The sequence below is a fragment of the Ostrea edulis genome, chromosome 8, assembly GCF_947568905.1.
Source record: "Ostrea edulis chromosome 8, xbOstEdul1.1, whole genome shotgun sequence".
Taxonomy (NCBI): Eukaryota; Metazoa; Mollusca; class Bivalvia; order Ostreida; family Ostreidae; genus Ostrea; species Ostrea edulis.
This window is the reverse complement of record NC_079171.1, coordinates 6393209-6418784: the sequence shown is the minus strand read 5'-3', so window position 1 is coordinate 6418784 and position 25576 is coordinate 6393209. Positions and strand designations below refer to the sequence as shown.

The 25576-nt window shown below is 34.7% G+C and overlaps 1 long non-coding RNA gene across 1 annotated transcript; it reads right to left on the bottom strand.

The window, feature by feature from the left end:
- Window positions 1-6353: 6353 nt before the first annotated feature.
- On the bottom strand, window positions 6354-8697 carry LOC130049873 (uncharacterized). The gene is made up of 2 exons (XR_008798201.1): window positions 7930-8697; window positions 6354-7233 (listed from the first exon to the last, which is right to left on the bottom strand). It is a non-coding gene; the product is annotated as an uncharacterized LOC130049873 (long non-coding RNA).
- Between the last annotated feature and the right edge of the window lie 16879 nt (window positions 8698-25576).

The window sequence follows — 25576 nt, the reverse complement described above, 5'->3', positions numbered from 1 at the left end:
TGTCACCATCAGCAGGGGATGCTTACTCATCTTAGGTACTACCGGTCACTATATTTCGATCAGGTAAACATAGTACTCCGCAGTCAAAACCAGTGAGACAATATCAGTCTAACAATCGATATGAAACGTGTTACAAAGCATTTGACCCAATGTCATGCTGTGTTGGCAACCTAGATCACTATAACGGTCATGGGATTTGGAAAATGCTGACTTAAATGAGAGTGTTGATATTCTTGTACCTGTTTGTCAGTAGACTGCCTTGATTTAAAACCTGATTATACGTAAACACAGAACAAGCGTTTCCATATCCATTCAGTTTATTACAGATTAATGTGCTTACCTGATCAAGATATAGGGCTCAGGAAGGGTGTCACCAATCGAAAAGGGATACTCTATTCCTCTAAGCTCCTGACCCCACATCTTGTATTCGTGGTTGCCCTATCTTAACTGTATATTCTTTATACAACTTATGAGATTAAAATTTAAGATTTAAAGACAGCATTTCGTAAATTATATGGTCGTATTAACGATCTAGTTTGCCAATACAACCTATAATTTGGTCATTTGTCTGATGTGTTCAATACCGATTATTAGACCGCTCTTGGCAAACTGATTTTGACTACAGATAACTCCGTTTACCTTATCAATATATAGGGCTTATGACGTGTATGACCGGTCAACAGGGAATGTTTACTTTGCCTAGGTACCCGATGCCCCCTCTGGTGTTTCAAGGGTTCGTGGTTGCTTATATCTCTATTTTGCATTGCTTATGGGAGTGATGAAATTGATCACTGTTCGTTATATTCACCTATCATTGGTCATTGTTCATTACCATAACCTTTTCATTACATATATTGAACTATTCAAACAGATGCACAGATGCACAAACGGTACGTTTACAAACATTTGAAACAGCGCGAAACATTCAATGTATATAGTGCATCAATTTATTTTTCTTTACATCATCAAGATAGTAATTTCTAACAGGTTGGCATAGGCATTACGCTGTTTCAATACAGCATTCATATCTTTTTATAGGCAAGGAAGAAAGGGAAATGTTCCGGGTATAAAACAAACCCTTGTTTCCTTTGACTTTGAGCCCAAGGAACTAAACTGTCACCGTTTCGTGTCAACAAGACTGCAGTGTATATTGGATTCCAGTGACATCAACATAGATTTTGTTATTGAAAAAGGGCTGTTGCTAATACACCATTCAAGTGTTTCTGTCAGAGATATCTGTCTGCGACTTTTTGAGTCTCAACCATCATGTGAAAAACCAAACGAAGGTTGCCATTTCAATCTGGAAACATTTATCATATTTACAACCTGAGGCTATTTAAGACCTAAAATACCAATGTCCTCCGTCAGACCACACTTACGTCTGGTGTAAATTTAAAACTTATACGGTACCAATTTTGATGCACCAGATGCGCATTTCGACAAATAATGTCTCTTCAGTGATGCTCAACCGAAATGTTTCAAATCCGAAATAACTATGAAGTCTTAGAGCTAAATATAGCCAAAAACAACGTCCCAAAAAGTGGAGCCAAATTCGTCCAAGGATAAGAGATATGTATAAGGGAGATAATCCTTAATTTTGAAATGAATTTCTAAATTTTATAACAGCAATTAAATATACATCCGTATTTTCAAGCTAGTACCGAAGTACTTAGCTACTGGGCTGTAGAGACCCTCGGGGACTAACAGTCCACCAGCAGAGGCCTCGACCCAGGGGTCATAGTGTAAAACTTATACGGTACCAATTTTAATGAACCAGATGCGCATCTGTCTGAATATCCCAATACTTATGCGCGGGGAATCATCTCGTGCAAAGGAAGTCGCTCTTTAACTTTCTATGTCCTGAACAAGTCGTAGAGGGGGACTCTACAGCTTATAGAAGTTATATATGCAGAAGCATGCATCCTATTATTCACAAATATTTATTATACTGATACAAGTTTGAAAACAATACACGGTAGCGTCAAAGAGCATTCGGTCTAATGGCAGATTATATTTGTAAATCAAATCATTATAAGGAGCAGAGAATTTGCAAAATGCTGACTTTAAAAGAGATGTTAAACACCTCCAACATCAAAAAGAAAGGAAAATATGATCTTACAGAATTAAATATATTTCCACCGGAATAGTTTACTGCTGCAAGATATCAACAGTAATATCCCATTGCAATGAAGGTGTTTTGCGATTCTCCGCAAAGCTCCATTCTGTTAAGATATGTTCACAATTGTACCCAGATATTAAAATGATAAAAGTCATGTATATAATATAAGTACTACAGTGTTATTTGATCAAAAGATGTATTGCAGACTTAGTGGTTACACATATGCATACATGGTAACAACATTTCTTTAGGTTTATTCCCATCTGATATAAATCGTTAGAGATATGCGTCCACAGACATTGTGACGGACAAAACGATTGACAGGGTGAAGACAACCCATCGAAGATCGAAAAAGAAATATGTGAGTAATGCGACATTTGTGGGGAGGTTGGATAAGTTATTCATATTACATTATACTTGAGTTTGCTTCACTGTCACTTCAAGTTTTGTGTTAAAATGTCAAAACTGTCTGTAAATTATAAATGCAATTAACCAAAATACACACACCTCTGTTTTGTGATCCTTAAGGATTATGTATATTTTGTAGATGGAGTTTTCCGTAGAAACACAGTTGCCGTATGTTACGTCGACGAAAATCTTGAAAAGAATAAGGTGCTCTTTTAAAAATGTTAATCATTATTATTTAATTGCGTTAATAAAATGCAAATTGAATAACTGAATATTATGCTATTTTTCTCGATTGCTGCATTTGCTACACAAAGCACTGTAGATTCATTCGTACTTTGTTTAATAGATGCAAGGTGAAAATAACGAACAGTGATCAATCTCATAACTCCTATAAGCAATACAAAATAGATAGTTGGGCAAACACGGACCCGCGGATACACCAGAGGTGGGATCAGGTGCCTAGGAGGAGTAAGCATCCACTGTTGACCGGTCACACCCGCCGTGAGCCCTATATCTATATATAATTCAAACTTTAAACTTGTAGTTATATGGATAACGTACGGATTGAATAGGTAAACAACATACTTTATTTTCAAATAACATAATTTCTACGTAAAGCATTTTGACGTCATTCACGCTCTGTATAAAATGGAAAACATACATGGTTAGATGTGTATTTTTCAAGAGACAATAGTAAACTGTACGGGATGAATTAAATATCAAGATAATCATGGAATACAGGATGACTTATTGGATATTAAGCTCTTCATAAGCTTATGAGATTGATCACTGTTCGTTATCTTCACCTTGCATAAGCCTATTATCAACTGCGAAACGCAATCTGCACAACTGTGTTATAAACTAATATGTTATTCAATCGATCCCCTAAATACAAAACCATTAGTAAGATATAGTAACCAGAAAATGAAAATTGAAGTGTTATGTAATTATCGGTTATTTGCCCTGGAATACAATAATATATTATTGTAATTCAACCATGTGTCACAACGATTCTAGTTTAAAGCCTCTAAAGATTTTTTCTATAAAATTATAAAGTGAAAAGCTACTTTTTTCTCTCACAGGAATTGATGGGAAACCTGTCGAAATCGGTAGAGATGAGTCATCTATTATTTGTAATTGCTCAACACGGGTCGACGTCAATAGGAAGAGTTCTGGAGAATAACAAATTGAAAGTGTCCCCAAATCAAATCATCATTCAGACATCCCAAATGTCACGGGTATATCAGAAGATGTATGAAGATTTAGAGAGAAATGTTGAGGACGTAAGGAAAATAATAGACACCCTACCACAGGAAAGCGAAATACACCCATTAAGTAGAAAATTGGCATATATTGAAAACAAGCTTACAGAACGGAAGAAGCCAAAACATCTCTGAGAAAACTGTAGAAAGAATCTAGAAAGGTAGGGATATATCTACATTCAAGGATTTTTTTTTACACCTATAGGCCAACCATCAATCAAAATGCAATACTGTATAGCAGCTTTTTCCGCGTGTGTAAAAGTTGGTGATTTTCTTGGGTATACGAATAATTTAGCGGAGTATAGTTTGGCGGACATGTAGTCTATTATAAAAGTTAAGCAGTGTAGTGTTAAAAGTGTATCAGTAGGACTTTGCAGTATAACAAAAAAAAAAAAAAAACAGCTGACAAATAGTAATGTATTTACCTCTCAAAATGACGTAAAGAGTGGTATTTGTAGTTTGAACATAAGATATCTGTTACACAGAATTGCCTTTCTTCCGAATATACCTGCTTTGCTTGCAAACACTTTGGGTATCAATTTAGCAATTAAACAGTTGATGTCTTGATTCGAAACCATTCAAATAAGCCAAAGAACATGACCCACAATATGCCATTTTTGGCCTACCAAATTTGGAAAAATTAAAGAACACTTTAGCATAAATCTAAGATTATATTTTTTATCCATAACATGAGCCAAGTTGTATTGCGCAATCGTTTCCTCACACCGGATGTTTAAAGCACTCAAGTAAATGCCCAAACCTACCGCAGTTTCACGTTTTCCGGGAAAATCGCATAAATTTGCTAACTTCAGTCTATAAATTCACATGGGCCGCATTACTCACGACTCAATTTTGTAAACTAAAATTAAAATGCAAAGTTAGATTAACACTTTCCATCAGAAAAATTAATTCGTAAGCAATGCGGCCATGTCGAAAAAAAAAATAATAATAACAAAAGTGTCGTCTGGAAACGTCAGATTCCAAGGAAGTCAATACATACACCTAACACAGTTGATACGACTCAAAAAGAAACAGCAAAGAGGTGAGTTTTTATGTTCTTACATATTTTTAAAAATAAAAAATCAATATCTAAACGAGTAAATATGAGAGTCATGGCCTATGGTAAAAAGGTACAGGGGAGGGGGGGGGGGTTAACCTATCGTGTATGTTTGATTCAGAAGTCCGTTCCGATGGCTTTAAAAGTACCGATTTCCCTACCTTTTGTTACTTTAAAAATGATATTGTTCGAAACAGAATGAATGTTCGAATCAAACGTACAGTACAAACTTATTCGGCCATACGGAATACCCTAGTTAGAATATTCTAACTGTGTCTCGGGACAGGCCCTCACCACAATCGGTGCCGTAGGACATTATCATTTTAACGATAGAACATTCTCTCTAGGAATACCCCAGTAAACAGGCCCAGCATGTACACATGTATTACGCATGGAGATGTGCGATATATATTCAGACAGTATGCTCTATCGTATGAATTTGTCCATTGGTTCTCATAATTTTTACAAATTATGTAGATCTACGTTTAATTAGTATAGGCTACAGTTTAAAGTTTCTTATAAAATATTAAGTCTGTCAATCATAACTGTAAAGTTGTAGCAACGTGTTACATTAACAAATGTCCGAATATTACGGCAATGTCAAACACGGCTGTAAGCTCTATCTATTTTACATTTGTACTTGAGAATTTGAACGCACAATACTCATGCATCGAACGTAGATAAAATTATCGTTTTGTTTTCAATTTCAACTATTTAAGTTCGTAAATTCATAAGTCCCTTGTATATACGTGGAAAGAAACCTACAAAAACACACAGAAAGTTTGTTTTTAATGAAGTAGGTCAATTTAAATACATATCAAAATATATCTTGTTAAATACTATTTGACGTAACTTGTGTTGAAATGTAGAGTATTCTCTTAATTATGTTTACTTTTTTTCGATTGAAGGGCAATAACTCTAAATGGAACATAGTTTAATAGTGGAGGATCCTAGTTTTTTTCTTTCGTTTTGTTTTATATATACACACGAAAATCAAACGCTTTAATTGATTTTAGAATTTTTATTTGTGCTATAGACAAAATTGATATTGAAAAGATATGTTTTAAATGTTAGGAAAAAAAACAATCTATAAAGGTGAAACTGCAAACTCCCACCCCCCGAAAATGTATTACAATACTACTGATAATTTTTCTATTATTTATATTATTTCATGTATGGAGATGTGCATGGTTTTTGCACCAGTTTTCTTTTTGGATTAGGAAAATGGTTTACTTTTTCCTTAAAAAAGGACTTTTGAAGGGTCCATTAAACATACCCAGGTTGGGAGATTTCAGGCTCTCATGGACTTAATTTCCCTGGAAACGAGGGGGTTATTTATATTCGGTCTTTCCTACCCCGGGATAGGAAAGACCGAATATAAATAACTTCCTCTTTTCCACAGAAATTTACATGGACTACATAATAGAAATAAATTAACCATGTAATATACATTGTTGTAAACCCCATACCCCCTCTATATGTCACACTGACATTAATCAACAAAACATTTGAAGATACACATTTTCAGTTTATTAGTGGAAAAAAATAATTCCAAGTTTTTGAATACAATTTATTAATTGATTCACCAAGCATTAATTAACAAGTTAATTGATTTATAATTAGATTTTAGGAAAAATAACCTAGGCTAATGGGTTTAACATGAAGATAAGATTTTCATCCAACCCAAATTGTATATTTTAATTACATGTATATGACATAAATATTTCAGATATGCCAAGGAGTGGTCCCTAATTCTTTCTCTGTTTCAACTGTCCATGGAAAGTAAAACCAAAACACAGATCCAGGATTTCAAAGAAATATAGGTCAGTGATCACCACTCTGATATGGAGGGCACCATCTGATCATGATTTTCTGTGCAATATATGCCAGATTGTGTGTGTTGCTCCCATATTAAACAGAAGAATATCAAGTCGGTTAGGCAACAGATTCAAGACAGTCCAGCACCACCACCAGCAGCAGCAGTTCTTCCAATTAGTCCCCCTTCTGTATCACTCCCATCCCCATATACATCAAGAGGGCACACTTCATGCTGTATCTGCGAGTGACCAGGTCCAAAGTTAGTTGTAGTCCCAGTAGGAGTAAGGCATGAAATCTTCATTTCAAAAGAGGCCATCATTCCTGCCGGGGCTCGCTTCTGTACAAATCACCTACAACAAGACATAGAAGAACTTGAACCTATTACTGACAACACCATGTTCAACAAAACAGGAGTGACATAATTAATCAAACAAGTTTTTGAGAGCTGAAGTTTTGAGAAAAGAGAAAATAAGGTTGGATTTTGACAACAGTGAAAGTCTAACAGTGAGCATCAGAATCTCCTGGGAACCCCTAAAGCTGCTTTTGAGGACTTGCTGACATATGTAAACCTGTAGAATATGGAAAATTGTGCTAGATAAAAGCTTTATAACCTTTCTACCAGTGATGTATTTGTTGACAATAAAAAGGGTATTTGATTTTAGCAGAATAATTACTTATTATGAACTACTAGTATTATCATTATGATACTTACCTGGCAAATAACAAACAACAAACATGATTTGTAAATGTTACTTCCTGTATAGATCTACATGATACTTCTATTTTGGGAACATTATGAAAATAGGCCAATTTAGATTATTTCTCATTCTGTGGCATTTACAAGCATGTATACATTACATGTAAATGCAATATAATCCAAACAATTTAAAACTACAGTGCCTTAGGATATATCCTATTTCAAATATGTATCTAGATGTAATTCTATTCAAATCTATAGTAATGCCTGGAATATTTTTAGATCACAGCTCATGAATTACGTTCTGTCAGTCAATAATGTATTGCACAAACATTTAAAAAAATTGTTGGTTAAAAGACCTCAGTATCTTTACATGATTAATACGTATAGGAATATACAATTATTGATCAAGATAAATACAGTAAAATTTATACAGTATCATTTCTCAAATCGTATTTTCAGAGTCAATAATATACTGACTCTGATCCCCTATATCAGTGTTGTGTTGTTATTATTCACGCTATGAAATCTACATGTACATGTAACAACAAGATCATTTGATACTTACGATTAGGTGTCTACAGTAATTTTCCTTTAATCAGGTTTCACAGCAAATGCTCGTTGAACGTGTAATTCCGAGTAAATTCGAATTCAACATGTTTTGACGAGACGCGGTGTCAACTTATTTCGTTACCATTGCTTTCGATACTCGGTCGTTTTGATACTTAAAAAAAAATAAGAAAGATAAATAAAAAAAAAAAAACTATGGAATATGATATGAAACAGAATTGTTCCATAATTCACTTCTTTCACCATGTAAATAAACTACATACTATATTTATTCTTCTTATTTCAGTATTTTAAAATTCAAGTAAAAATAATTTAAAAGTAAAGTTGAACAATCACGGCTTTGAACATCATTTCCAAAATATTTCTTATTTCCATTTCCCAAATTTGGTCAAAAATGCTTATTATGATCATTGAATAAGCCATTCTAGCTATTTGAGTGCATATAACTTGATATATTCAGAGATTTATAGGTTCATGTACATTGTACATGGTCATTGGAGGTTTATTGTTGTGACGTGTATCCCGAAATGTTAATTTTTTAACATTAAATACCACAATATTCAACGTCATATTAACGAAATAGTATAGAACATATGAAAAAAAAGAAAAACATTTCTAGAAAGCCTATATCCCGAAGATTATTATATACAGAAATTATCAATATCCCAGGCTAGGCCATTTTTCATGGTTCGTGGGTCATGTTCTTTATCACACCGCAGAGAACCGTTAGTCGTATAATTCTGTGTCGTTTGTGGTCCTTTCATCAATCCGTCATCAATAGCCATGAAGGTCAGGGAACTGAATATTATATTGCAAACTTTCTACATATCAATTATTTCATGAAAAGAAGTAACTCATTACTCAATTTGTGGACGGCGGGATTTTAATACGGACAGGTGATGATAATAAGTAGGGAATCACAGCTTCCATGTTTGAGTCCATTGTCAAGGAAAATTCCCCGTAGGTATAACAACGCAAAGTGAAGATAACCAGCAGTGATCAATCTCATAACTCCTATAAGCAATACAAAATAAATAGTTGGGCAAACACGGACCCCTGGACACACCAGAGGTGGGATCAGGTACCTAGGAGGAGTAAGCATCCCCTGTAGTAGGTATAACAATAAAGTGCACATAATACTGAAAGGGAGAACATGCTTAAAATAAAATGTCAATTATCAAATGAATCTATAAATTCAATCATATCAAAAGAGGTTCGTGCCACCGTTCATATTTACTTCATTTATTTATCATTCAGTGCTCTGGATTTTGGAGTTATTGCATACAGAACAGACAGTAAAAGCCTTGCAGTTTATATAAACCAACCACGGACAAGATCACTCGATGCAAAGCTACGCGATTTAGAAAAGAACTGCTCACCCTTGGTTTTGCGGTGTTGTAGAGTCCAAACACCGGTTTACAGACCACATTCCCTGCAAGCTGGCTGTCGGGTAGAAACTGAGGGTCAGAATGTATTAGGAACGATTGGATTATTTGGAAAGAAAGTTCTGGAACATGCGTAGCAGGACATTGCGATCACGTCTGCGCATGTCATATGGGAAGGTTGCTATGCAAGGGTACACGTAGAAGACAGTGATAAAGAAATAGGTCATTGTATATGGCCACCAAAACCTCCCGAAGGAAACTTGGAAGGCAAAGTCCTGGACATGGCAGTTATTGAAATGAGGTCGGACCTGGCTGAAAACATATCAACTTCAGAAAACACCTATGTTTATAATGGTTAAAAACACGAATTAGAATTCCAAAGAGTTTACAAACGTGGATGGAAAACGGTTGAAACTCACGGCGATATCGATATCCCGCAATTCAACATGTTTGGTAAAACGGTAATGGTAATGGTGATTACAACGGGGGATGGCCGAAATTTTTCGAACACTTTTTACCCCCTAAACAGGCACATACATATGAAAGGCGAAGATAACGAACAGTGATAAATCTCATAACTCCAATAAGCAATACAAAACAGAAAGTTGGGCAAACACGGACCCTTGGATATACCAGAGGTAGGATCCGGTGCCTAGGAAGAGTAATTATCCCCTAACGATCGGTCACACCCACTGTGAGTCCTGTATCTTAATCAAGTAGAGTTATCCGTAGTGAAAATCAATGTGCCAATATAATCAATATGTGATTTTGGTGATTAGATAATTATTGTCTTGCAAAGACCATAGTTTTTTTCAGTATTTCTTTACACCAAAAGTGGTTATCTAACGTAGTTTTAATAGGGTTCTCATTTGTTTCTGTACAAAGAAATAGTTTTGATAGTTAGTAATACATATTCCTATACCACTGAGAGATTTTGAGGACAAAATGGTTGTCATCACTTTTACACCTATTTCCCCTTTAACATTTGGATTGAAGAATCCCGATCACTGGCGTTGTATATATTATAATACAAGATCTGTTTTGTCTTGTCCAGCGACTGCCTCAAATATTTGCCATCTGAAAAAAAATATTTAAACATTCGCCCAAGGTAAAATAGAACCTGCATGTACATATTACGATGTAAATTATAGGTATGTTCAGTGAAATACGTTTTATGTATAATCAAGTACGCAGAAATTGGGATATAATGCAATTTTGGAGCTTGCCCAAGGTTATTGGTTTTGAAGATACATACACGATTTTATCATATATTTCTTCCTTTATCCAGTGGATATCATCCATTGCATAATTTTTAGCTATTACAACATGTTTCCCTACGCCGTCGTTGACATCACCAACAAACATAAATTTTACGTACATTTTTGTTTATAAAATATCAGGAAGCAAAATTCATAACAATACAGCAAAGTAAATGCAGATGTAAGTTTATGTCTACTACTTCGTACTTTGTGGATCAGTTGTTTGGACGAATAGGAGATGCCCTAATTTGCTCCACTTTTAACATTGATTGGTAAGCCTAAAAAACATGTAGTATGTGGCGTAATTACATTTGTAGATTAGTGTAGTTGTAGTGCTAGATGTATTTATATGTAGTTTTTGTTATTATTCTCTGTTAATATTGGCAACTTTGTATATATGACCTGCGCCAAACCCCGATGGTGTGACACGCCAAAGTGAGATGGTCCACACTCAAGCGCCAAAGTACGATGGTCTGACACACCGAAATTCATTGGTTGGTAAATGACACACTGTTTTGGTACAGATTGAACAAACCGTGTGTTGGTTCACCAAAATATCAGTGCAAAACCCATGCACAAAAACTAAGAATAAGAACTTACTTCATTACCATTTAGTTGTCGTGTTATCAAACACAAAATTTTCCAACGCGAAATCAAATAGAATGTTTTGTATTACAACATACTGAACTTCACACCATTGTTTTTTAACGTGACCATCATACATTGGGGTCCGTAACGTTAACCAACCATCGCACTTTGGCGCAGACCATCGTACTTTGGCGCGAGCATTGCTGTATATACATTGCACGATATCTGTGGGTGTGTGTTACGTATCACTATAGAATACAATGTATATCCTGATCATATGTATATTAAAGCGCATTTAAGTATGATATTGCACACTTTGAAATTCCCCACACTGATTTGAAATATTTTATAAAACTATACGTGAATTGCATTTGGCAAATGTGACACGAGTAAACTTTATTTATATTCACAAGAAAGTAAATAAACTATGTAACGCCGTACTGAAATGTTATGACGAAGGGATTATTTCAGGAAGACGTATCAGTCATTCAAAATTTGACAAATATTTACCTTCTTAACAGAGAACTCCAGCCTCAATGTATATCTGGTGACTGTCATATAATGACACAATCTTTACAAGAACGCGAATCTGAATAATGTAATAATAGAACTACTTATATACACGGAATGCATGTCTATACCTGTTTATGTTAAAGGGCGTACAACCCGCTTGACACGCAAACGATTGTTTCCCCGATTTTCAAAAAAAAAGAGAGTAGGGTCACTGGGGACCAGCAGGGAAACTCCATTACACACAAATAAAAATATTTCACTTAGTTAACCGCCACAAGATGGCTGAAATATTGCCACAAACGTCGTTGTAGCACCACAAGGGGTTGGGGGGTTAGGGTTGGGGGTGCTTTTCAAAGGTACTATTCTTTCATATTGTTGTTGTGTGATAATAAAATATTGTAAAAAAACTTAATCATTAAACTTGACTACATTATTAAACTTGATTATGAAACTTCAATTAATTAGTTATCACATTCCATTGTAGACAGGTCTCGCCTAGCATCTTTGCAAATTTCATCTTAAGGATATTTTGTGCTAATTTTGTCTTCCCTATACATTCGTACATAAATCCTTGATGCCCTAATGTGACCCCAATCTTACCTCTAAAGTCATCATTTTAAAAAAAAAACTTGAATCTTCACTTTGTCAAGAAGTTGTGATGTAAATGTTATGTAACAGGGTTTCTCCCAACAAGAATGACTGACTAAACGCCAGTAGGATTTAGTCTCAATATATTTTTTCGGGCGAAGTGATGGAATACACAATATATCTCTAAAGATAGCACTGATATATGATAAAACAATGATATATTAACTTAACAATCAAAGCCTATGCTAAACAATATTTAATCTTGCTGATTTCCATCAAGATACGTTTATTTAACTATAAAGATACATCATTTTGCCAAATATTTCTCCTGTAAATATTCATAAAAAGTAATCAATGAAATAAAACAACAATATTGTCATATCCTTCTATGGGAAGAAGCTTCCCTCGGAAAATGTAAAGGTCGGACAATATATCAGGATTGACTCTATAATTCAATAAAGTACCAAGTATATACAATGTAAAATCACTTTCATAAATGAAACTGAATATTTAATTGCTCATCTTGAACAAAGTCATCAAATACTTTTGATAAGCATAAAATCTATGTAAACTGATTTATATTACCTTATAATATAGTATTATGCATATATATATATATATATATATATATATATATATATATATGTATGTATGTATGTATGTATGTATGTGTGTGTGTGTGTGTGTGTGTGTGTGTGTGTGTGTGTGTGTGTGTTATCAGTCACCCACTCGCGATAACAGGATGTTATTATAGGTGTCATCACTCACCCACCCCCGAGTACAGGGGGTTGTGGTAAGTCAGTGTCATCACTCACCCACCCACGATTACAGGGGGTCATTGTAGTATTGGCACAGCCACTCACCCACCCCAAATGCATTGGGTTTTTGTAGTGTCATAACTCACCCACCCCCGAGCACACGGGGTACTGTAGGCGCCATTCCCTGTAAACAAGGATTGCATGTGGGTACACATTTCTCCTTAGGGTCTTGACGTCCACCGCCTAACAACATCTGTGACTTGATCATTTCAGTCTCATTTACTTTCTCAATTTTAGCCATAACTTATTACTGGATTTTTAGGGACTTGATTGAAAGAGGAGTGTTAGTGAACAGAAGAATTTCTCTCAGCCCATCATTACCTGCTGGTGGAGGCTGAATACTTCAATAAACATTGCTGCAGTCTTCCTCAGATGTATCAATCAGTGGAAGTTTTCATTTCCTCTAAGAAGAGTCGGAGCAGTATTCATTTTTCTCGTAATAAGTTCAGATTGTAGAGAGCATGAAGGCAGATTTTATAGTTACCTCCCTTAGACTATATTATAACACAGTACTTACTAATAATGTGATTTCAGATACTGCTGTTTGAATGCTTTCAGTCTGGTCATTAATCAAAGACATTAATTATAACTGCATGTATTGCCTCAGTTTACATATAATTATCTGCATAGAACTACAATCAAATGGTAGATTTCATGTATCCGACTCTCTATGAATATATATTCAGTTCACCTTAATCTCTCGGGTGACCTATTGGTATTGTTCTGCGTCCGTTGTCGTGTGTCTTCCACCAACAATTGAAAAGTTGTATATGCCCATCTTTAAATGTTGCGTATTATGGACAGCGACGTCTGTATGTTTGTCCGTCCATTAGGGCTTTCTGGTTTCTATTTTCATTTTCCTACCAAGTATCAAACTGAAAGTTATTGAGTAATTTCATTATTGGTCACTCTTGATCATGTTTCAGTTTTGATCGATGTCAGCTTTCAAATGAGAATTGTCTTTTTATATAGTTTTATACCCTGTCAAAGACGGGACGTATTATGGTATCGGTGACGTCTGTCTCTCCGTCTGTACAGACCTCGGCAGGATACAAACCGAACCGTAAGATCCAGAATATTGCAACTTGGTGCAGCTGATTACCATGATGAGGGGGATATGTCTATTGTTTTCCAATGTCAAATGTCAAGGTCGTAGTGTCAGTTAAGAGGAAAACATTGTACCGGTAGGCAGAATACAGGCTGATCTATTCGGGCTAGGACTGTCAAACTCATACCATTAGGAGGATGCGTTTTGTTCTTCAGGGCCAAAGTTCAGGGTTGTTGTATCACTTAATAAGAAAACCTTGCAGACAGGATACAGACCGAATGTTTTGAGCTAGGACTGTCAAACTTGTTACACATACACTTCCCGCCAAGAGGAGGATGCCTTTTTGTCCTCAATGTCAAAGGTCACGGTCGTATAGTAGTAGGATACACACCAAACCGTTGGGGCTAGGACCATCATATTCGATACACATATATCGCGTGCCAAGTGTAGGATGCCTTTTTCTCAAGGTCAAGGTTGTAATGTCACTTTGTAGGAAAACCTTGTTTGAGAAAATCACAGATTGTTGAACTTAGTCATCTTGAGAAAAAAAAATACATAGAGAGTATATGATTTGTCTGGGTTTTTTTTTAAATGCAAAAAAAGTATGTCACAACCTGATGACTGCTAATACTACCTGAAGCTAAGTTGTAAGAAAAACACCCTATGTTAGCTTTTCACGGCGGTATTATAATGTTATATAGGTTAGTATTATCTGGTGGTACTCTTGTATTATAATGTTATATAGGTTAGTATTATCTGGTGGTTCTCTTGTTGTATGGTATTATAATGTTATATAGGTTAGTATTATCTGGTGGTACTCTTGTTGTATGGTATTATAATGTTATATAGGTTAGTATTATCTGGTGGTACTCTTGTTGTATGGTATTATAATGTTATATAGGTTAGTATTATCTGGTGGTTCTCTTGTTGTATGGTATTACAATGTTATATAGGTTAGTATTATCTGGTGGTACTCTTGTTGTATGGTATTATAATGTTATATAGGTTACTATTATCTGGTGGTATTCTTGTTATATGGTATTATAATGTTATACAGGTTAGTATTATCTGGCGGTACTCTTGTATTATAATGTTATATAGGTTGGTATTATCTGGTGGTTCTCTCGTTGTATGGTATTATAATGTTATATAGGTTAGTATTATCTGGTGGTACTCTTGTATTATAATGTTATATAGGTTAGTATTATCTGGTGGTACTCTTGTATGATGATGTTATATAGGTTAATATTATCTGGTGGTACTCTTGTTGTATGGTATTATAATGTTATATAGGTTAGTATTATATGGTGGTACTCTTGTTGTATGATATTATAATGTTATATAGGTTAGTATTATCTGGTGGTACTCTTGTTGTATGGTATTATAATGTTATATAGGTTAGTATTATCTGGTGGTACTCTTGTTGTATGATATTATAATGTTATATAGGTTAGTATTATCTGGTGGTACTCTCGTTGTATGGTATTATAATGTTATATAGGTTAGTATTATCTGGCGGTGCTCTTGTATTATAATGTTATATAGGTTAGTATTATCTGGTGGTACTCTTGTTGTGTGGTATTATAATGTTATATAGGTTAGTATTATCTGGTGGTACTCTTGTATTATAATGTTATATAGGTTAGTATTATCTGGTGGTACTCTTGTTGTGTGGTATTATAATGTTATATAGGTTAGTATTAGCTGGCGGTACTCTTGTATTATAATGTTATATAGGTTAGTATTATCTGGTGGTACTCTTGTTGTGTGGTATTATAATGTTATATAGGTTAGTATTATCTGGCGGTGCTCTTGTATTATAATGTTATATAGGTTAGTATTATCTGGTGGTACTCTCGTTGTATGGTATTATAATGTTATATAGGTTAATATTATCTGGTGGTTCTCTTCTTGTATGGTATTATAATGTTATATAGGTTAGTAATATCTGGTGGTACTCTCATTGTATGGTATTATAATGTTATATAGGTTAGTATTATCTTGTGGTTCTCTTGTTGTGTGGTATTATAATGTTATATAGGCTAGTAGTATCTGGTGGTACTCTTGTTGTGTAGTATTATAATGTTATATAGGTTAGTAATATTTGGTGGTACTCTCATTGTATGGTATTATAATGTTATATAGGTTAGTATTATCTGGTGGTTCTCTTGTTGTATGGTATTATAATGTTATATAGGTTAGTATTATCTGGTGGTACTCTTGTTGTATGGTATTATAATGTTATATAGGTTAGTATTATCTGGTGGTACTCTCGTTGGATGTATGGTGTTATAATGTTATATTTATAGGTTATAGACTTTGTATGGGAAAATATGACGAACGAGTTTTTTGACGCGTAGACGGACCGAGCTTGCAAGGTCCGTTTGCGACAAAAAACGAGGTCGTCATATTTCCCATACAAAGTATATAACCTTTTTATTATATACTTTCAATTTCATTTAGAAACTAACAATAATTTTATTTTTAACAATAACCTTATCGGTTTAACTGAGTAAAAGATGAAAAACACGAACAATTTGAAAATTAACGGCGTAGAATTTTGATTGTGACGTAATGTTTGCGGGCCGGAATGTTTCCGGGCATATATCGTGTGATATATGCCCGCAAACTTTTAAAGAAAAAAGAAGAGATAAAATTGAAAGTATATAATAAAGGTTAGTATTTTCTGGCGGTACTCTTGTTGTATGGTATTATAATGTTATATAGGTTAGTATCATCTGGTGGTACTCTTGTATTATAATGTTATATAGGTTAGTATTATCTGGTGGTACTCTCGTTGTATGGTATTATAATGTTATATAGGTTAGTATTATCTGGTGGTACTCTTCTATTATAATGTTATATAGGTTAGTATTATCTGGTGGTACTCTCGTTGTATGGTATTATAATGTTATATAGGTTAGTATTATCTGGCGGTGCTCTTGTATTATAATGTTATATAGGTTAGTATTATCTGGTGGTACTCTTGTTGTGTGGTATTATAATGTTATATAGGTTAATATTATCTGGTGGTTCTCTTGTATTATAATGTTATATAGGTTAGTATTATCTGGTGGTACTTTCATTTTAGGTATTATAATGTTATATAGGTTAGTATTATCTGGTGGTACTCTTGTTGTTTGGTATTATAATGTTATATAGGTTAGTATTATCTGGTGGTACTCTTGTATTATAATGTTATATAGGTTAGTATTATCTGGTGGTACTCTTGCATTATAATGTTATATAGGTTAGTATTATCTGGTGGTACTTTCATTGTATGGTATTATAATGTTATATAGGTTAGTATTATCTGGTGGTACTCTTGTTGTATGGTATTATAATGTTATATAGGTTAGTATTTTCTGGTGGTACTCTCATTGGATGTATGGTGCTATAATGTTATATTTATAGGTTATAGACTTTGTATGGGAAAATATGACGACCGAGTTTTTTGGCGCGTAGACGGACCGAGCTTGCGAGGTCCGTTCGCGACAAAAAACGAGGTCGTCATATTTCCCATACAAAGTCTATAACCTTTTTATTATATACTTTCAATTTCATTTAGAAACTAACAATAATTTTATTTTTAACAATAACCTTATCGGTTTAACTGAGTAAAAGATGAAAAACACGAACAATTTGAAAATTAACGGCGTAGAAATTTGATTGTGACGTAATGTTTGCGGGCCGGAATGTTTCCGGGCATATATCGTGTGATATATGCCCGCAAACTTTTAAAGAAAAAAGAAGAGATAAAATTGAAAGTATATAATAAAGGTTAGTATTTTCTGGCGGTACTCTTGTTGTATGGTATTATAATGTTATATAGGTTAGTATTATCTGGTGGTACTCTCGTTGTATGGTATTATATTGTTATATAGGTTGGTATTATCTGGTGGTTCTCTTGTTGTATGGTATTATAATGTTATATAGGTTAGTATTATCTGGTGGTACTCTCGTTGTATGGTATTATAATGTTATATAGGTTAGTAATATCTGGTGGTACTCTTGTATTATAATGTTATATAGGTTAGTAATATATGGTGGTACTCTTATATTATAATGTTATATAGGTTAGTATTGTCTGGTGGTACTCTTGTTGTATGGTATTATAATGTTATATAGGTTAGCATTATCTGGTGGTACTCTTGAATTATAATGTTATATAGGTTAGTATTATCTGGTGGTACTCTCGTTGTATGGCATTATAATGTTATATAGGTTAGTATTATCTGGTGGTACTCTTGTATTATAATGTTATATAGGTTAGTATTATCTGGTGGTTCTCTCGTTGTATGGTATTATAATGTTATATAGGTTAGTATTATATGGTGGTACTCTTGTGTGGTATTATAATGTTATATAGGTTAGTATTATCTGGTGGTACTCTCGTTGTATGGTATTATAATGTTATATAGGTTAGTAATATCTGGTGGTACTTTTGTATTATAATGTTATATAGGTTAGTAATATCTGGTGGTACTCTTGTATTATAATGTTATATAGGTTAGTATTGTCTGGTGGTACTCTTGTTGTATGGTATTATAATGTTATATAGGTTAGCATTATCTGGTGGTACTCTTGTATTATAATGTTATATAGGTTAGTATTATCTGGCGGTACTCTTGTATTATAATGTTATATAGGTTAGTATTATCTGGTGGTACTCTCGTTGTATGGTATTATAATGTTATATAGGTTAGTATTATCTGGTGGTTCTCTCGTTGTATGGTATTATAATGTTATATAGGTTAGTATTATCTGGTGGTACTCTTGTTGTGTGGTATTATAATGTTATATAGGTTAGTATTATCTGGTGGTACTCTCGTTGTATGGTATTATAATGTTATATAGGTTAGTATTATCTGGCAGTACTCTGTATTATAATGTTATATACGTTAGTATTATCTGGTGGTACTCTTGTATTATAATGTTATATAGGTTAGTATTATCTGGTGGTACTCTTGTTGTATGGTATTATATTGTTATATAGGTTAGTATTATCTGGTGGTACTCTTGTATTATAATGTTATATAGGTTAGTATTATCTGGTGGTATTCTTGTATTATAATGTTATATAGGTTAGTATTATCTGGTGGTACTCTTGTTGTATGGTATTATATTGTTATATAGGTTAGTATTATCTGGTGATACTCTTGTATTATAATGTTATATAGGTTAGTATTATCTGGTGGTTCTCTTGTTGTGTGGTATTATAATGTTATATAGGCTAGTATTATCTGGTGGTACTCTCATTGTATGGTATTATAATGTTATATAGGTTAGTATTATCTGGTGGTACTCTCATTGTATGGTATTATAATGTTATATAGGTTAGTATTATCTGGTGGTACTCTCGTTGTATGGTATTATAATGTTATATAGGTTAGTATTATCTGGTGGTACTCTCGTTGTATGGTATTATAATGTTATATAGGTTAGTATTATCTGGTGGTACTCTTGTTGTATGGTATTATAATGTTATATAGGTTAGTATTATCTGGTGGTACTCTCGTTGGATGGGTTTTGGAAGATATACATGTAGCAAGGGTTTTGATTTCCTTATATGATTTTTTTTTTTAGAAAACTACAGGTTGTTGAACTGGTCTGTTTTGAGGACGTATCACCATGACTACGTGGCGTGTCTGTGTGACTCCACTCACTGTTTACAACCTCAGACCTTTACAGGCGACTGGAAGATTTAGATCAAGGGTTTTAATTCTTCAACGTTTTTTTTTTTTAAATTTTTATTGGTGTTTACAAAATTACAAGTTTTTGAATTTATACATAGACAGACTGAGTGCCTTTGTGTGTGAAACATTGAATAATATCTTCTTTAATGCAATTGATGGACTCCACATTTGTAGATTTCATGATTCTGGGGTAGGAATTTGGGTTTCAGGGTTGGACCTAATCTATGTTATTTATTGTCTTTAGCATTTTAAAATATTCTTACTAGCATATATACTACTGATAAATGCAAACTTAAGAAAAACAACAAGACATGCATCAACATTTTAATTTTGCTACCCTAGGTTATGCATCTAAGCGGGGGTCAGTCAGGGACGGGCTGTACGTCAGAGCCAATATAGGAACAATTGTTGTAGATTTCTTAGCTTTAGTGATACCTTTAACTGATACTCAGGTGAATGATAAGGCCTGCGAGTCATGAGGTGGCTTGCTTGCTAAAATTGTGTTTAAAAAAATTGCTTCGGATTTCAACGAAAAATTTCCCTGTCTGATTTCTGATCATTCTAGCACTCATTGCCACTTTGGTTTTTCAGCTTCCTGGGCCTCAAAAGACGGTGAGACAATGACTACAGGAGTATTGTCTGTCTCTTAACAGGAGAAGTGGCCAGGTTACCTTACCATCCAATCCATTTCTGGGGATGGTGTTTTGTATCCAGCTGGTAAATTTTACCTACCCAGTCTATAATCACTGATTATCCATTGTCTGTTGTCTGTCTGTCCGTCTGTAAACTTTACAAATTTCCAACTTCTTTAGTAATACTTAGTCCAATTTCAACCAAACTCAGTACATAGCACCATTGGGTAAAGGCATTCAAAATTGATCAAATCAAGGGTTCCACCCCAGGGGTAGGATGGGGTAACAACAAGGGATAAATGTTTTATAAGCTGGAACGTATACATAGAAATAATCGTTAAACTTCTTTCTTGAACTATCTAAGGACGGACTTTCATATTTTGTATGTGTATTCTTTATAGAAAGACCCTTTTGGTGATGCAATAGTGTGTAATCTTATGACCTTGAACTGACTGTTTGACCTACTTTAGATAAGAATCTGACCTATTAATTATGTCCTTATCTCCTTAAGATAGATCTTCCGTGTCTTTTCTGATCAGAACTCCCCGTTGTATGAAATTGTCTACGTTGTTGTAAACTTTTCACATTTTCGACTTCTTCAGAACCATTGGACCAATTTCAATAAAATTTGGTACACATAATTTGAGGATAAAGGGGATTCCAGTTTGTTCAAATGAAGAGTCATGCCACCTTAAAAGGTGAGATAATCAAAGAAATGCAAATATGGGGTGGGTTATTTGAAGCCTTCCTACCAAGAACCACTGGACCAGAATAGCTGAAATTTACACAAAATCTTCCTTACATAGTGCAGATTCAATATTGCTCAAATAATGGCCTCACGAGGTAGGGTGGGGCCACAATAGGGGATCAAAGTTTTAGGTGTAAAGACACAGGGAAACTCTTTAAACATTTTATCAAGCTAGAAAAGTAAGAATTTAAATGGTAGCTTCCTGACATAGTGAAGATTCAAGTTTGTGCAAATGGTCTATGGAGGTAGGGTTGGACCACAATCAGGGATCAACGATTTAAATGTGCATACATAGTGAAAATCTTTGGAAATATTATTGTAAAGAACCACTAGGCCAGACGAGTTGACATGTACATGAAAGCTTCGTAACATAGTGCAAATTTAAGTTTGTTCAAATCATGGTCCTCGAGGGTAGGGTGGGGCCTCAATATGGGATCGAAGTTTTACATGTAAGTACGAGTATTAGGAAAATTCTTCTTAAATCAGACCAGAAGATAATAGATGTACATAATAGCTTGCTGACATAGTGCAGATTCAAGTTTGCTCAGACCATTGCCCCTAGGGGTAATGTGGGACCTTTATAAGCGATCAAAGTTTTACATGCAAATATAGAGTGAAACTCTTTGAATATGGGCACGGGTGAGCAATGTGGCTCATGAGCCTCATGTTTTCAATATTTTCGACAATCAAAACACAAAACAACATGCAATAAGATACGAGTGTATACATATATCGATTTGTTGAACAAAACTACTTCCTGTGTAATGTACACCAGGTGCCAATAAACAAAACATGATTATCAAGAATTGATATCTCTAGTGTAATATTTCTGTTCAGATATTTTTTCTTGTGTGATTCAATCTTTTGAAAGTTAAATGTTGTGAACACCAATTTAAAACTCTGCTTGCACTTTAATTATTCAAATGAGAACAAAAACAATCATCAGACACGCAGCAACAATGAATCTATCCCCTCTTATCATTATATGCAAATTGGATATTTTTTACGTTCAGAGATATAGCTGTATATAGGCTGGTTGCCCCCATTCCTCTTTTCATACGCCTGTCTTTAGACGGGACGTATTATAGTACAGCGATGTCTGTACGTCCATCCGTCCGTCCGTTCGGGGTTTTCTCTTTATAATTTCATCTCCCTTTCACATATCATGTTGACACTTGTTGTGTAGCTTCTTTGTGGGTCACTCTAGATCATACTGCAATTTTGATCCATTTCGACCCTTTTCCCAGGGGCTTTGCCCCTTTATTTGGAAACAATTATTATATGTAGGGTACATAGTATTTCCGCCCTACTCCTCCCACAGTTTCAAGTGAGAGCCTTCTTATTTTGTGGAATGTTGGTATGGGTATTGAAGATGTGCATGTGGGATGGATTTTGATTTTCTATAATTGTTGAGAAAATTACAGGTTGTTGAACTTGGTCCATTTTGAGGAAATCTCGATTTTTAAGCTAAGACCCTTTGTTCATATGAAAGTTTGTCACAGCCTCACGATGGCTGATACTACCTGAAGCAAAGTTATACAAATTATAGCGCAAGAAAAACACCCTATGTAAGCATTTCACGGGCGTATTATGTACCGTTTGCGGTACTCTTGTTTAAAAACACAACAGCATTGTGGTGAATGGCACTGTAATGGAAATGTAAAATTTAACGGATGCATGGAACTGAAACAACAATCCTTGCGCCCTTCCTTTTTGAGCTTTGGATGGTTTTTTTAATTTAGTTTTTTGAGAATTTTCAGGCAATATTATGAAGTCAACATCTCACACACACACACCTTATAAACGATCCTACGTACCTGATTATATCGTGTATCACATACTTTCATTGTGCTTTTGATTCTAGGAATCTGGCGCTTTTTTTTTTCGCTCACCTGAACTGAAAACTCACGTGAGCTTTTCTAATCGTATGCACGTTGTCCATCGCCTGTCCATCCATCTAGTAACCTGTCCGTCTGTCTCTAAACTTTTTACATTTTCGACTTCTTCTCCAGAAGCACTGGACCAGTTTAAACAACACTTTGCAAAAAGCATCCTCTGGTGAAGGACTTTCAAGTTTATTCTGATAAAGGGACATGCTCTCTTTAAACAGGAGATAATCACAAAAGCAGGGTGTGTCGTTTAAAAATCTTCTTCTCAAGAACCACTGGGTCAGAAAAGCTTAGATTTACGTGATAGTTTCTTGACATAGTGCAGATAAGTTTGTTAAAATCATATCCCCTGGCGTAGGATGGGACCACAATAGGGGATCGAATTTTTACATGCAAATGTATAGGAAAGATATTTAAAGATTTTCTCCTCAAGAGCCTCTGGGCCAGGAAAGTAGAAATTTACCTAAAAGCTTGCTCATATTGTGTGGAGGTAGGATGGGGCCATAATAGGGGATCAAAATTTTACATACTAATATATAGACAAAATCTTTAAAATATTTCTTCTCAAGAACCATTGGGTCAAAAAAGTTTACATTTACATGAAAGCTCCCTGACATAGTGCATTTTAAATTTGTAAAACTCGTGGCCCCTGGGGTTAGGTTGGGGCCACAATAGGGATCAAAGTTTTACATGTGAATATATATGGAAAGATTTAAATATGGGCCTAGAAGACTAAGGTGAGTGATGTGACCTATGGGCCTCTTGTTAAAGCATATCACCACTGAAATCTTTAGTATTAGTTGCATAATTTGGACAGAGATAAACATCAAATACGTCTATAGCACCCTCTCTCCCATCCCCCACTCTACAATTTGACGAAGTGCATATCTTAAAAAGGTTTCACCATAAAATCGGAAGTATCACAACCTGTTAAAACTTAGCATAATAAAGAATTTGATAACGTAAGCTTTACTATACACTATTTGTTAATACTATATATGTGAAGTTTCGGGGCGCAATCTTAAGCGTGCCCCCAACTTCCGGTGTAAGGAGAGTAACTGCAAACATGTAGACCAGTTTTCCCTGTGAGTTTCAGACTTCAAACTTTGTCCAAAATTAAATAAACTAGTTTGTCAGCGTAACTCCGCTGAAACCGCTGAACAGAATTTCATACAGTGAGTAAATGTGCATATCTACAGGAAACTCTGGTTTTAGTTCACTGTGGGGGTGTAGGGTATATGAGCTGGATATTCTGATTTAGATTTATTGTTTGGGTTATAGGGTATATGAGCTGGAAATTTTGTTTTAGATTTATTGTGGAGGCGTTTGGTATGTAAGCAGGAAATTCTTGTTTTTATTCATTGTGGGGATTATGAGGTTTCTCATTTTTTTCTCATTGGATACACATTTATTCATTTAAACAAAATGGTTTAAACATGATAATGAGTATTGAACTTTACGTTGTGGGGTGAGGGGGTGAACATCTATTTCTATAGATAAGGTGTACAACTAAAACTATACAAATCAAGTGAGAAATGTTATGAAACGCAAATATAACAAACAGTGATCAATCTCATAACTCTTACAAGAAAGGCGAAGATAACAAACAGTGGTCAATCGTATAACTCCTACAAGAAAGGCAAAGATAACGAACAGTGATCAATCTCATAACTCCTACAAGCAATACAAAATAGAGGTTTGTGCAAACACGGAGCTCTGGATATACGGAGGTGAGATCAGGTGTCTATGAATGTTTTTAAATTCAGGGTCAGTCTCATTTTGATACATTCTGTATCACTGTGTAACAATTTCTAGTATTTCCCTCAGCTGAGGATCGAACCTGTGACCTCTGACTCGGCAGTCTAGTGGTCTACCAATCAACCTAAAGGGTTAACCCACCAACCAGCACTCTATCAATCAACCTAAAGGGTTAACCCACTTACCATCACTCTACCAATCAACCTAAAGGGTTAACCAGAGCTAGTCGGAAGGCCAAGTATCTAACACTACCACGACTCTATGAAGTTTTTTTTTAATTTAAATTTGTTCTAGATGCACAATTTAATGGTTTGAAGATATTAGTTTTGGTTACCTAATCCTAAATGTGAGAACAAATATTACAGGGTAGCAGTTACAAGATACGTCCAGCTGAATCATGAGGATGATTTTCCAAAGAGTCTGACATAATTCAAGATATGGACACTTCTACTGCTATAGAAAATGTTAGGTTTGTTAATGAAATTGTGTAAATATTCATTTTTCTCTACCATGAAGTGACTGGCGCATAGTGTCAGCCCTTGTCATCGATCTGTACTTCCGTCGTTCCATCATAATTCAGTGTACGTTCATCATCTCTGCTAATGATGTGCTTTTTCAATCACAGTCTCCATTGTTCTGTTTGAATGGTTTTTGACAGAGTTGTGTTCCTTGGACTTAGACGGTTTTAAATACTATTGGTCTCTACTCATTATACACCGAGCA